Source organism: Rana temporaria, chromosome 2 (assembly GCF_905171775.1).
Source record: "Rana temporaria chromosome 2, aRanTem1.1, whole genome shotgun sequence".
NCBI classification, from domain to species: domain Eukaryota; kingdom Metazoa; phylum Chordata; class Amphibia; order Anura; family Ranidae; genus Rana; species Rana temporaria.
The window spans coordinates 213,516,611-213,528,447 of NC_053490.1; positions in this window are offsets into that span (position 1 = coordinate 213,516,611).

The following is an 11,837-nucleotide window of genomic DNA, read 5'->3' on the forward strand; positions in this document are numbered from 1 at the left end:
AAATCCTTCCAGGCTCTTCCTAGTGATGGAGATGTAGAGTCAAGCCGCCTCTGGACAACTTGGATTCTCTCCTACAGCTTCCCTCTGGTTCTATCCTGTGATCTATCTCCTGACCCTCTGGATTCTTGGGTTGCTTTGATAATAGGCCTAGCTGGGACCTCTGTTGCTTCAGGCTGGCTTCCTTCCCTGGCTTTTGCCCAGGAGGGCAAGGCCCCTCAACAGGGGTCTGCTCCTGCATTCTGGCACTGACACTGCCCCACACCCACATACTGCAGGTTGCCCTTTCTGCACAGGTGGTGGAATATTTACGGGCCCACCCCCACCTTCTGGGCACACACCTTCCCAGGGATTGGCTGGAGTTCCATACATTTTCAGGCTGCAGGCTCTGCCCTCCCTCCCACTATGTTCTAGAAATCTCTAGAAAACAGGGGGAACAGTAGCAGAACAGCAGCCTGTGAAACTGCACAGCCCCAATTGATCAACCGTGCTCCACTGACTACAGTAAAACCCAAACTAAATTTGGCCTAGCAGCCTTCTCTAGTTACAGAGACTATATACTTTTCATTACAGACAGACCAGGTTTTTATAAATAAGGCAGACCCCATAAAGTTCTGCCCATCCAACAGGTGCAGTGGCTGTGAACTCTGGGAGACTAGTTCCCCATCAGGTCTGCGTTGCCTGTGATTGACGGCTATGAAGTCTGCCCACTGCCACCTGCTGTCAATCAAAGGTAAGTTGCTGAAAGTTATATCCAGGTTTTAGAGCAGGCTATGCTCCCATGCAGACAACAACTTTTTCATGGCAGGCCTTGCAAAAATGTAGCAAGACAGTGCTAAACCGCATACTGCATCTATGATAACAGTATGGCCCCGTACACACGACCGGACATGTCTGCTGAAACTGGTCCGCGGACCAGTTTCAGCAGACATGTTCGGTCGTGTGTACGGCCGACCGGACAGGTTTCCAGCAGACATTTGTCCAGCCGACCGTTTTCCAGCAGACAAAAATTTCTTAGCATGCTAAGAAACATGCCCGCTGGAAGCCTGTCCGTCGGACATGTTCGGTCGTCTGTACAGACTCACCGTACATGTCCGCTCGGCCGCCATCCCTCGCATGCGTCAAAGTGATTTGACGCATGCGTGGAAGCATTGACCTTCCAGGGCCGCGCACGTCGCCGCGTAATCATCGCGGCCACGTCACCGCTTATCGTGTACGCGCGGATTTCTGTCTGATGGTGTGTACAACCATCAGACAGAAATCTCCGGGCGGACATGTCCGCTGAAAACGGTCCGGCGGACCTTTTTCAGCAGACAGTCCGTCCGTGTGTACGAGGCCTCAGACTTTATAGTAGAAGAGTCCAGGTTCCTAACTGGCCTGCCTGCAGTCCAGAGCTTTCACCAATTGAAAATAATTGGTGCATCTTGAAAAAAAAATATGACTAAAGAAGACCCAGAAGTGTTGAGCAGTTAGAATAGTATATCAGGCAAGAATGGGATGTTCCTCTCCCAAAACTCCAGCAACTGGTCTCCTCAGTCCCCAGACATTTACACAGTGCTATTAAAAGAACAGTGGATGCTACACTGTGGCAAACATGGCACTTTATTTTTTATTTTTTTGAGAAGTGCTTCTGCCCCTTAATTTCAAAATAACCTTTTTTCACCTAAAATTATGTTTTCTCAGTTCAAACATTCAATGTATTTTCTATTGTGAATAAAATATGTGTTTAGGAGATTTTATAAGATTTGCAAATCATTGCATTCTGTTAATATGTAGATTTTACACAGCATCCAACCTTTTTTGGAATTGGGGTTGTAATAAAGAAATGGGTCTGTACCAGAGACTCATCTGTTATTTCAAACAGATGCAGGTTTTGGGCCTTTCCAACCTCATATTAAGTCCCCACCCTTTGCTGCCTCCTTTATCTATACTCACTTTGTGAGTGTTGGTGTTGAGCCAACCACATAATCCATAGTAGGGTTGTACAGGGAAATAGTTCTGGGCTGGCTCTGGGACTCTTTCCAATGCATCTTTTATATTTGGATACAATAAGTGTAGCGCTGAAAATGAATCGTATGTTACCAAATAATTCAAAATAAATAATGTGAAAGAAGTACCGGTATATAAAAAACTAGTAAGTATACAATAAATCTCTAAAAGTTCAAAAGTGAAGGAACCCGTGAAGAAAAACGGGGTACGGTGTATTCCTGTAATTCTTCAGTGTTAATAAGTGGGCGAAGTCCAGTCTGTGAAGAAACCCACCACCAATGGAAGAAACGGAGGCTTACCGACTAGCCTGTGACCGCCCTTCTCAGGGGGGTCAGAACAGGCTCAGCAGAAATGCAGGTGATCCTCGATAACGCCTTATGGAGACCCTCCAGAAACGATCATTCACAGTTGCCACTGCAGCGGGGACGCTTCCCTGACGGGTCAGTATTTGGCGCATTACAAATCCATTAAATCAATCAATCAGCTGGGTGTACCGGATGTATTCCAAAAATAGATCTCCAAGGTAAAGAGCAATGATCATCTGATATTGGGGGATGGTGTGCACCCAGTGAAAAAAAAGGGAAAAACACTTCTGATGCAGACGTATAAAGGATTATTTATTAAAATGTACAAAACCATAAAAATAAAATTAAAAACTCTCATGTGTGGAGTAATAAACAAAATTCCTTGCAAGGATAATGAAAGAGCTCCCTAGTTTGTCAGTGCAAACATTTCCGGTTTGCGCGTGCGCACTGCGTGACGCCCTACGACCGTTTCGTCACAACTGACGTCATCAGGTTGGGCAGCTACCTTTTTTTTTTTGCAGTCAATGCACCCTTTAAAATTAAAAACAATCTCAAGGCACCCTTCAAAATGATGGACAGTCTTAAGGTACCCCATTCTAAAATATAAAAAACGATTCTTATAGTTTTACATAGTGCAGCAACATCCACATGTAGGACACTTTTGCACACTGTTACTGACTAGTATTCCAATTTTTCTCTTCTGCCTCAATTTCTCTCTATTACTTAGCTAACGTGACCTCAGTGCAGAGGGAGAGAGGCAGAATAGCTGAAAGCTGGTTTCACCCTCTCTCCCTCCTGCTGGCTTTCAACTGCTGCAGGGAGAGGCATATAGAGCTTTGTCCCTTTAATAGCCCCCCCTGTACCGCTGCATCAATCCCCTTCCCTGTCCTGCCTACATTGGATTCCCTCCTGTGTGCCCGGCTCCCTGCAACTCTGCCAGCTTCCCTGTCTCACCAGTGGCTGTGGGTACACAGGAGCATCTGTCAGGATGGAGAGTTGTGGAAAGGGCTAGTAAATATGTAATTTACCAGCCCCTTCCTTTAGTGAATGAATGGACATAGTGTGCAATCAATTGTTATCGCTCCTGTGTCCATTTATAACTGAGCATAGTAAACTGTGTTTACTATGCTTCAGTTTATTAATGACTAGGAGCATCTGTCTCCTGTTCATTCATCTGTAGTGCAGCTGAGGCTACAGAGAAAGAAATTGAAGGATGTGTCCTCAATTCCTTTCTCTGTCTCAAAGGTGAGATGTCAAGGGTTTGTTTAGACCCCTGATATCTCAGCAAACATCCCTAAAAGCATTGTAAAAAGAAATGGGCTCTGAGTGTTTACTGCTGCTGCATCACGTCGCACCTACCAACGTTTATTGATGATATATAGAGGTTGGAATCAAGGGCTTGATTTCAGTGTTTGCAGATGATTCCAAATTATGCTGGGAAATACATTCATCACACAATATAACATCATTACAGGAAGATCTTGAAAAAATAGGGGGTTGGGCAGCTACATGGCAGTTGAGGTTCAATACTGAGAAATGTAAACTCATGCATTGTGTGCCAAAAATACACAAACAAAATACACTTTAGGAGGGAAGATCCTGGGAGAATCAATGATGGAAAAGGATTTGGGGGCCATGTAGATCACATACTTCGACCCCATACACACTATACAACTTTTGTTGTCTGATTTATTTTCGATTTACCAAAACCATGTAGTGCAAGGGCCTGCCTGATTGCATACAAATTTAAACTCTTAGGGCTCGTACAGACCGACGGACTGTCCGCTCAAAACGGTCCACCGTTGTACCGATGGTTGTACACACCACATGGCCGCGCCGTCGCCACGACGATGATGCGGCGACGTGCGCGGCCCTGGAAGTTCAATGCTTCCACGCATGCGTCAAAGTGATTTGACGCATGCGAGGGATGGCGGCCGCTCGGACATGTACGGTGAGTCTGTACAGACGACCGAACATGTCCGACGGACAGGATTCCACCAGACATGTTTCTTAGCATGCTAAGAAACATTTGTCCGCTCGAAAACGGTCGGGTGGATAAATGTCCGCTGGAAACCTGTCTGCTTTGCTGTACACACGACCGAACATGTCTGCTGAAACTGGTCCGCGGACCAGTTTCAGCAGACATGTTCGGTCGTGTGTACAAGGCCTTAAGGTTTGACCTCATATTTTATGGATTTAGTAAATCTGAAGGAAAAAATCTACAGAAAATCGTACAGTGTGTATCCAGCTTTAGTGATAGCATGCAATGCCAAGCCACGAATAACAAAGCTAGAAAAAATACTGTCATGCATTGAAGAGATAGATCATAGATAGCAATTAATCAGTGAGCAGTATTACTGTACAGTAATCTCTAGCAACCAATCAACAAGAAGAAATCATGTGCTGTAAAACCTCTAGCAACTAATCAGTGAGACGTAATGTGTGCTGTAACCTCTAGCAACCAGTCAGTAAATGGTAATGATATGCTGTAACCTCTGGCAACCACTGCCTGATCTGATACAGTAAACTGATTTTAAGTCTAGCTGATATTTATTGACAAGATAAGATTTTGTTTGCCCAGGGTCCAATCAACATTAAAGACGGCCCTGAATATATACGAAAAACCTGTTGCTAGGAATAATAGGTACAACTGCTCATGAAATAGGTCTATGTCAGACAGGCAGTCGGGGGGGTGGTAAAAATGCATCCGAACTGTAAAATAACAGCCGGACGAGGCTGGTTACATGCAACGACCACGGCATTTTCTAACTTGAGGTCGAGAGTTTGACAAGCGGCACCACTTGTCAAACTCACCCACTAAGTTCAGTGGGGCCACGCTGCAACCAGGGCCGGCCTTTGGGGTGTGCGAGCTGTGCGGCCGCACAGGGCGCCGTGCGGCCATCACAGCTTGCAGAATGTGAGTCGCAGTCAGTTACTCACATGATCATCACAGGAGTCCGAGTCCTACGAGTCACAGCAGCAGGCGCTGCCAGGTCCCCCTGCCCAGGGACTGGGTAAAGAGCAATGCATCAGTTGCAGCACCTGAAAAAAATGTCTTCTGCCGGCCCCGACAGGCACACTGCACATCCACAAAGCCAGAAAACGCTTGGCTATTCTCGGGCAGACGGCGCATGCGCAGTGGCGTCTAAGCGCCGGGCGGCGCCATTTTTAAATGCAAAGCCGCACCGTCCACCGAAAGGTAAGTCAGTTTAGGTGACAAGGGGTGAAGATGGGGGGCACCACAGGATTAGCTCGCACAGGGTGCCTGAACACCCAAGGCCGGCCCTGGCTGCAACCACATGCAATGCATGGGATTGCAGAGTGGCATTATACGGTTAAATCAGGTGGTGGGAAGTGTCATAACACCTTCTCACCACCTACAAAATGCCCTCTAAAAAGCACTGTGACTGAAAGGAGAGAGCCTGAGATTGTCACAGCAGAGATTTCTGCCCATCCTGACCTGGAGTGAAGAACAGTTGCATAGCTCCCGGGGTTTACAGTGTGCAGGTGCTGAAACAAAAAGAACATGGCTAGATAGCAAAATGGCAGGAGAGTGTTGGGATGTCTCCTAGGCAATGCTCCCCCTGCCAGAACTGAGCATACCCACTGTATCCATCAGTTCCTTAGGCCCTCTTCTTCCAGTTCTTGTAGCTCTGCGCATGAACATCTGTGAGGATCTTAGTGAGAAGAAAACAGGCTCAAGGGCTGGGTAGGGGTCTGGGGCGCAATTTGCCCAGGCCTGTTTTAAATTTTGCAACTACTGTATGCAACTGCTCAAGCACTCCTGGCATTTGTATAGTTTATTACAACCCCTGTTGTATTTGCCTGTAAACTTGCATTTAAATATGGAAATACAAATAAAGGCATATATATATAAAAAATGAGGAATACAGTGAATATATATCATTAAAGGTATTTCCCACTTAAAGTTGTAGCAATACGATATTTTTCATGATACCGATACATGTTTATTCCATAGAAAATAAGACCACTTCCATGACAAAACTTGGATTGATTTACGTTACAAAGACTCCCCCTAGTGAAACTAGTGAGGAAATACACACATTATTATTTAGGTCCCGGTCACACCTCTCTGCACAATTGCTGCTGCAACAGCACCTGATGGTGTCTGTACTATCATAATACATTGACTTTTATTCTCATGTATTTTTTTCCATTTTATTTATTAAAAGTCACATAAGGACCATTTTTCCTGCATTTTAACAAAACCACATCTGCCACAGAGATGAATGGAATTGCAAAATGCATAATAACAGCAAGTACCCCATCTCCACAAATAGTGAGCTTTAGGGCTGGTTCACACCACAAAAACGCAGTCCAGATCCATTCCAGATGTGTTTCTGCATGCGTTTCCAGAAGCATTCCAGATGCTTTTGTTCTTTTTTTTAATGTACTGGTGCGTTTTGGATCTGTTGTACTGCTTTTCAGTACAGTACAGGAAAAATGGAAAGCCCTGGAACTGGTCTAGTCCTAGTGTCTGACGCGTATCGTCACTGTCACGTGACTTCATTTGCACTTTGTAACAATTGGACAATCTTGCGGTTGCACCCACCATTCATACAATGTGATTTTACTTACATTATACAGTCACCTATTCGTATTTATTTGCACTCTTATTTAGTTCACCGTTTTATTCATCCATCATTGTTGTATATCAGTTATGTCCAGTCATTCATTTTGATTGGAGCATAACACCACCCTGCAATTTCCTCTGCGACTGCATATACTATTATCTTTACGTTGTGATTTTATTTATGCACCTGAGTCGCCTTATCTGCACTGTTTGTACATTCATTCAGTACACCTTTGGATGCACCTTATCTTAGCATTTATATAGATTTTATCTTTCAGTCTATTTGCACATTCATTTATCAATTATACTATTTTGGTTATTTATACATTTTACCAAGTACACCATTCTATGCTATTGGAGCGCAACACAATCTCTTGATTTTTTCCATGCATATCGCACAGAAACGAATATTTTCCTGAATTCGGCCCTGAAACTACGCTAAAGACGCACAGCGTTTCTGTGCAGTGCACTCCACAGCTGCCCCGGAAATATGTGAACTGGCTCCATAGAGAGCTGGTCACATTCTCCTGCTATGCGAAGAAAAAACTGATCCAATTCGCATAGGAGTGAACCCAGCCTAACGTGCTTATTATTTTCTATAAGGGGGAAAAAAAAAAAAAAAAAGACTTTACAATCACTTTAAAATGCTATTAAACCCAAAAGCAAACATTTATTATATTGCAGCTTACCAATTCTTAGATGTGATGGCTGCATTTTGTTTTCATTTGTAGGCTTTCTTTCTTTTATGTGTACCTGGTGGTCTAGCCAATGGGATTTATTTTACTAAAGGCCGTTTTACTTTGCAGGTTCAGTTGCACTTATTTTCCCCAGAGATTAGTGAATGTGGAGTACATTATTTATATCAGTGATCGTTACTTGTGATCTGCCCAACTTGTTCAGCTCATCAGCTATCCTTGTTAGGGCTCTTTCACACGTCCGCTCCGCTTGTCCGTTCATTAAAAGTCCGTTAACGGACTTGTAATGAATCCCTATGGGAACGCGTCCGTTAGCGGATGGAGCATCCGCTAGCGTCCGTCGGGATCCGGTTTTCGGACGGAAGAAAACCCTATTTTTCTTCCGTCCGGCGGAACGGAACTGATGCAGACGGACAGACGGTCCATCTGCATCCGGTTCCCCATAGGGCAGAGCGGAGCTGAGACAGGGCGGTCCCTGCACAGTGTGCGGGGACCGCCCTATCCGCCGTGAGCTCAGCGGGGATCCCCGCTGAGCCGACGGAGCGGACAAAGGAAACTGAAAGGACGTGTGAAAGAGCCCTTAGTGTATTTTACGTGTGGCCCAAAACAATTCCTCTTCTTCCAATGTGGCCCAGGAAAGTCAAAAGGTTGGACACCCCTGCCGTAAATGCTCCTCTTCTAATACGTCTTTAAATGCCTATGTGTGCATGGACACACAGGGGGTTATTTACTAAAGGCAAATCCACTTTGCACTACAAGTGCAAAATGCACTTGAAATTGTACTTGGAAGTGCAGTCACTGTAGTTCCAAGATAAGGGGAAGCTCTGCTGATGTAATTATCTAATCATGTGCAAGCTAAAATAGTTTTTTTTTTAATTTTCCTTGCATGTCCCCCTCGGATCTACAGCGACTGCACTTCCAAGTGTACTCTCAGTGCAATTTCAAGTGCAAAGTGGATTTGCCTTTAGTAAATAACCCCCATAGACTTTAATAGAGGGGCTTGTAGAAGCTGAAAAAAAAGGAAAATGCAATTTTTACATCCTGTATGCATGAAGCCTTACAATGAATTAGTTAAACCATATTATTGTTTTTTTTTTCATACAGCTGAGAAGTAATCTCAGAAATGCAGCATATAAATATAATTTATGTTGTAACCGCATATACCGGTATATCTTTAATAGTATATACGGTAGATAAAAAGTAATGCTAAACTCATATAGTTAAAATAAATATTTGTTGAATATGCATGAGTTCATTCACACCACAACACGTTGCGATTTTTGGAATGCGCTATGATGTATTGACGGATGTTTTAAATGGATTGCATTTTTTTTTTTTTTACCTTGCAATGCGTTTTAGCTCATGTCTGTTTGCTTGCATTTGAATGCATTACAATGAAAATAGCAGTGCATGCCGTACTTTTTCCCCCAGAGCTGCACAGATGTAATGTGCGCTGGTGTGAACTGCATTCACAGGGGACCATTATTTTTTTGGTTGCCATGCATTGGGAATGTATTCACAAACACACTCTAGCTCATCTGGTGTGAATGAACCCTAAATGTAAACTCTTTTTTATATCTCGGGTGTCAGATTTCATGATCTTCACTGAAATATTCCAAATCGAAGGAGAGGTCTCCTTGCGATGTGTTATTAATTTTTACATTAAAAACACATATTCCAAATGTTTTGAAGTTTGATTGGGATAGTTCCTAATTTTATGATTATTGACATGTTGTAAAGCTTGTTGTGGCTCACTGAAAATTAAAGGGGAGTGCCGCTTATGCATTTGAATGTCTGGAGGGTAGGAGGCATATCCTGGTAAAGCCCATGTGCCCGCAGCAGGCCGCTGCATGTGCTTGCCTGAAGTGGTGTCATTTATACACTTTTTTTTCATTTTCTTTCAGTAAAACCTCCAATGTGCAGTAAAATCTCCAATGTGCATGTAATCAGTAACTGTGATCACATGATTGGGAACAACTCGGATTTGCTCCCAATCATCAGTGGGGACCCTAGAGACAGCTGGGATTGAAGGACAGCAGCTGTGCAAAGTGGCAGCTGCTCGCCCTCAAAGGGGGGAGGGTTATTAACGTTATCCCAACATGGCAACATTCACAAATAGATATTTGCAAAGACAGGGTGAGCCGGACCTAAAAGCCCACCTCCCTCCCAAATTACATTACACTAACCCCTCCAATTCAGCAGTGCAAACTACTCTGACATTTACATCCCTTCTGAAAAAAAAAATCCTCCCCATAGACTTAATTGGGCTATATTTTTCAAAATTCAATACAAACCTATAGAGAGAAAAAATAAATACAAATATTGCTGCCAATGCCCATGTATGTGTTGGGTTTAGCACCTACACAAAAACCAAGTCTAAAAAAAACAAAAAACACCAGTGGCCACACTGATTGTTCCCCATTGCATCCATTGTGATGGTACACAACCTCTGGGGATATGTAGTGAAATCTTCAACGTGCGGAGACTGTTACACCTATTAGTGTGGGTGACGGTAGAATAGAGAAGTGTAGTAGGGGTCCAGGAAAGCGGTGGAATGGGCTAGTTCACCCTTTTCATATTTATGAAAATATGCATTTAGGATTCAATAGATTAAAAGGCTAAAATCATTTTTTATTGCTAGGGCGCACATTGTAGAGACATGCAATGGAAGAATATATATATTCAAATGTTATATTACTGTGGTAAATAATTTAATTTGTAAAATTAAAAGGTGATTGGCCATGCAATTAAGATGGTAATACTGCAACTCCAAGCATTCTGACCCTCTGGTATGTCCACAAAGAGGAACATTTTTGCTTGGTTAATTATTTAAATGAATAAACAGAGGGCAAGGGAGGAGATGAGTGGCACAAGCACATGGTACCAACATTACAACGCAATGGCACATCAGCAATCAATCAGGTTTTCTAACCTGTCTGATTGATTGTTCCCCCATTCTGGCAAAAGACATCTTTAAAAGTGGTTCTAAAGCCTAAACAGTTTTACCTTAATGCATTCCTTGCATTAAAGTAAAAAATGTTTAGGCATCAGCATCCCCCTCTTATTACCTGAGCCCTCATTCGTTCCAGCGCCGTGCACATCTGCAGCTCCTCTCTCCTCTCACTTCTGGGTCTTGCTGGCTTTGCTGGGGCTCCCAGTGCTGTCAATCAAAGCCAGTGAAGAGGGAGCGGGGGGTAGGGGCCGAGTCCCGCTGTCTGTGTCAATGGATGCAGCAGAGTGACTCGGGCCACGAACCTCCTCTTTTCAAGTCCCCTGCAGGCGCTCCTGGCCCCTCCTCTCTGTCCAGTGCCCCCAAGGGAAGTCGCTTCCCATGGGGGCACTGGACAGATAGGAGGGGCCAGGAGCGCCTGCAGGGGACCTGAGAAGAGGAGGTTTGCGGCCGCTCTGTGCAATTTTATTGCACAGAGCAGGTAAGTATAGACAAGTTTTTTATTTCACATATTACAATCACTTTAAGTACCCATAAAGTGTGAGACCTGACCAAAACACATCAACCACCTATTATCCCATGACCATGGATAGTTTAGCACACAAACCAGAAATTTAACATAGACAGGCTTAATTCATATTTTTTTTTATTAAAATACTGGAAGACCTCTTTGAATAAACCACAATGAAGATTATTCGTACATGTAGTAAAACATATACCATTGTATGTTTTAGGTCAGATTCTGGAGCATACAGCTGGTCAATTATATCAACAAACTTCAAAAAAACTATATTAATGTGGGAGAACAGTCATTTCCAAGGGCCAATCCGTCTACTGGCCAAATTTGTGCTCCTGTTGCAGTTCCTTATTGCTTCTGGACAGTCACTTCTAGCACCTCCAAAATTCAATCCAACGATGAACCATCTACAGTCCACGCTTTCACAACCTTAAAGTGGATGTAAACCCTCCATACACCCAGTGATGTGAACAACCTCAGATGATACACAGGGATGAACCAAATCTGCCTACACATTTCACATTTATATACTGTTTAGAAAGTTCAGATCTTGTTAAGAGATGTTTTCTTCCTGCTGGGCATATAGCCAAGATAGCTAAAACTGCTGATTGGAGGAAAATGCACACACCCCCTCTCATCATAGGCAGAGACTCTCAGAGAAGTTTTGTAAGAAGGCCAGCTCCCTGCTAATCTATTTTAGCAACCTCCTCTGAAAAGAAATGTCAAGCTGCTTTTATCTGATGTGTCCGAGAATTTGTCAGGAGTTATCAGGCTGATAACAGAGGAATGG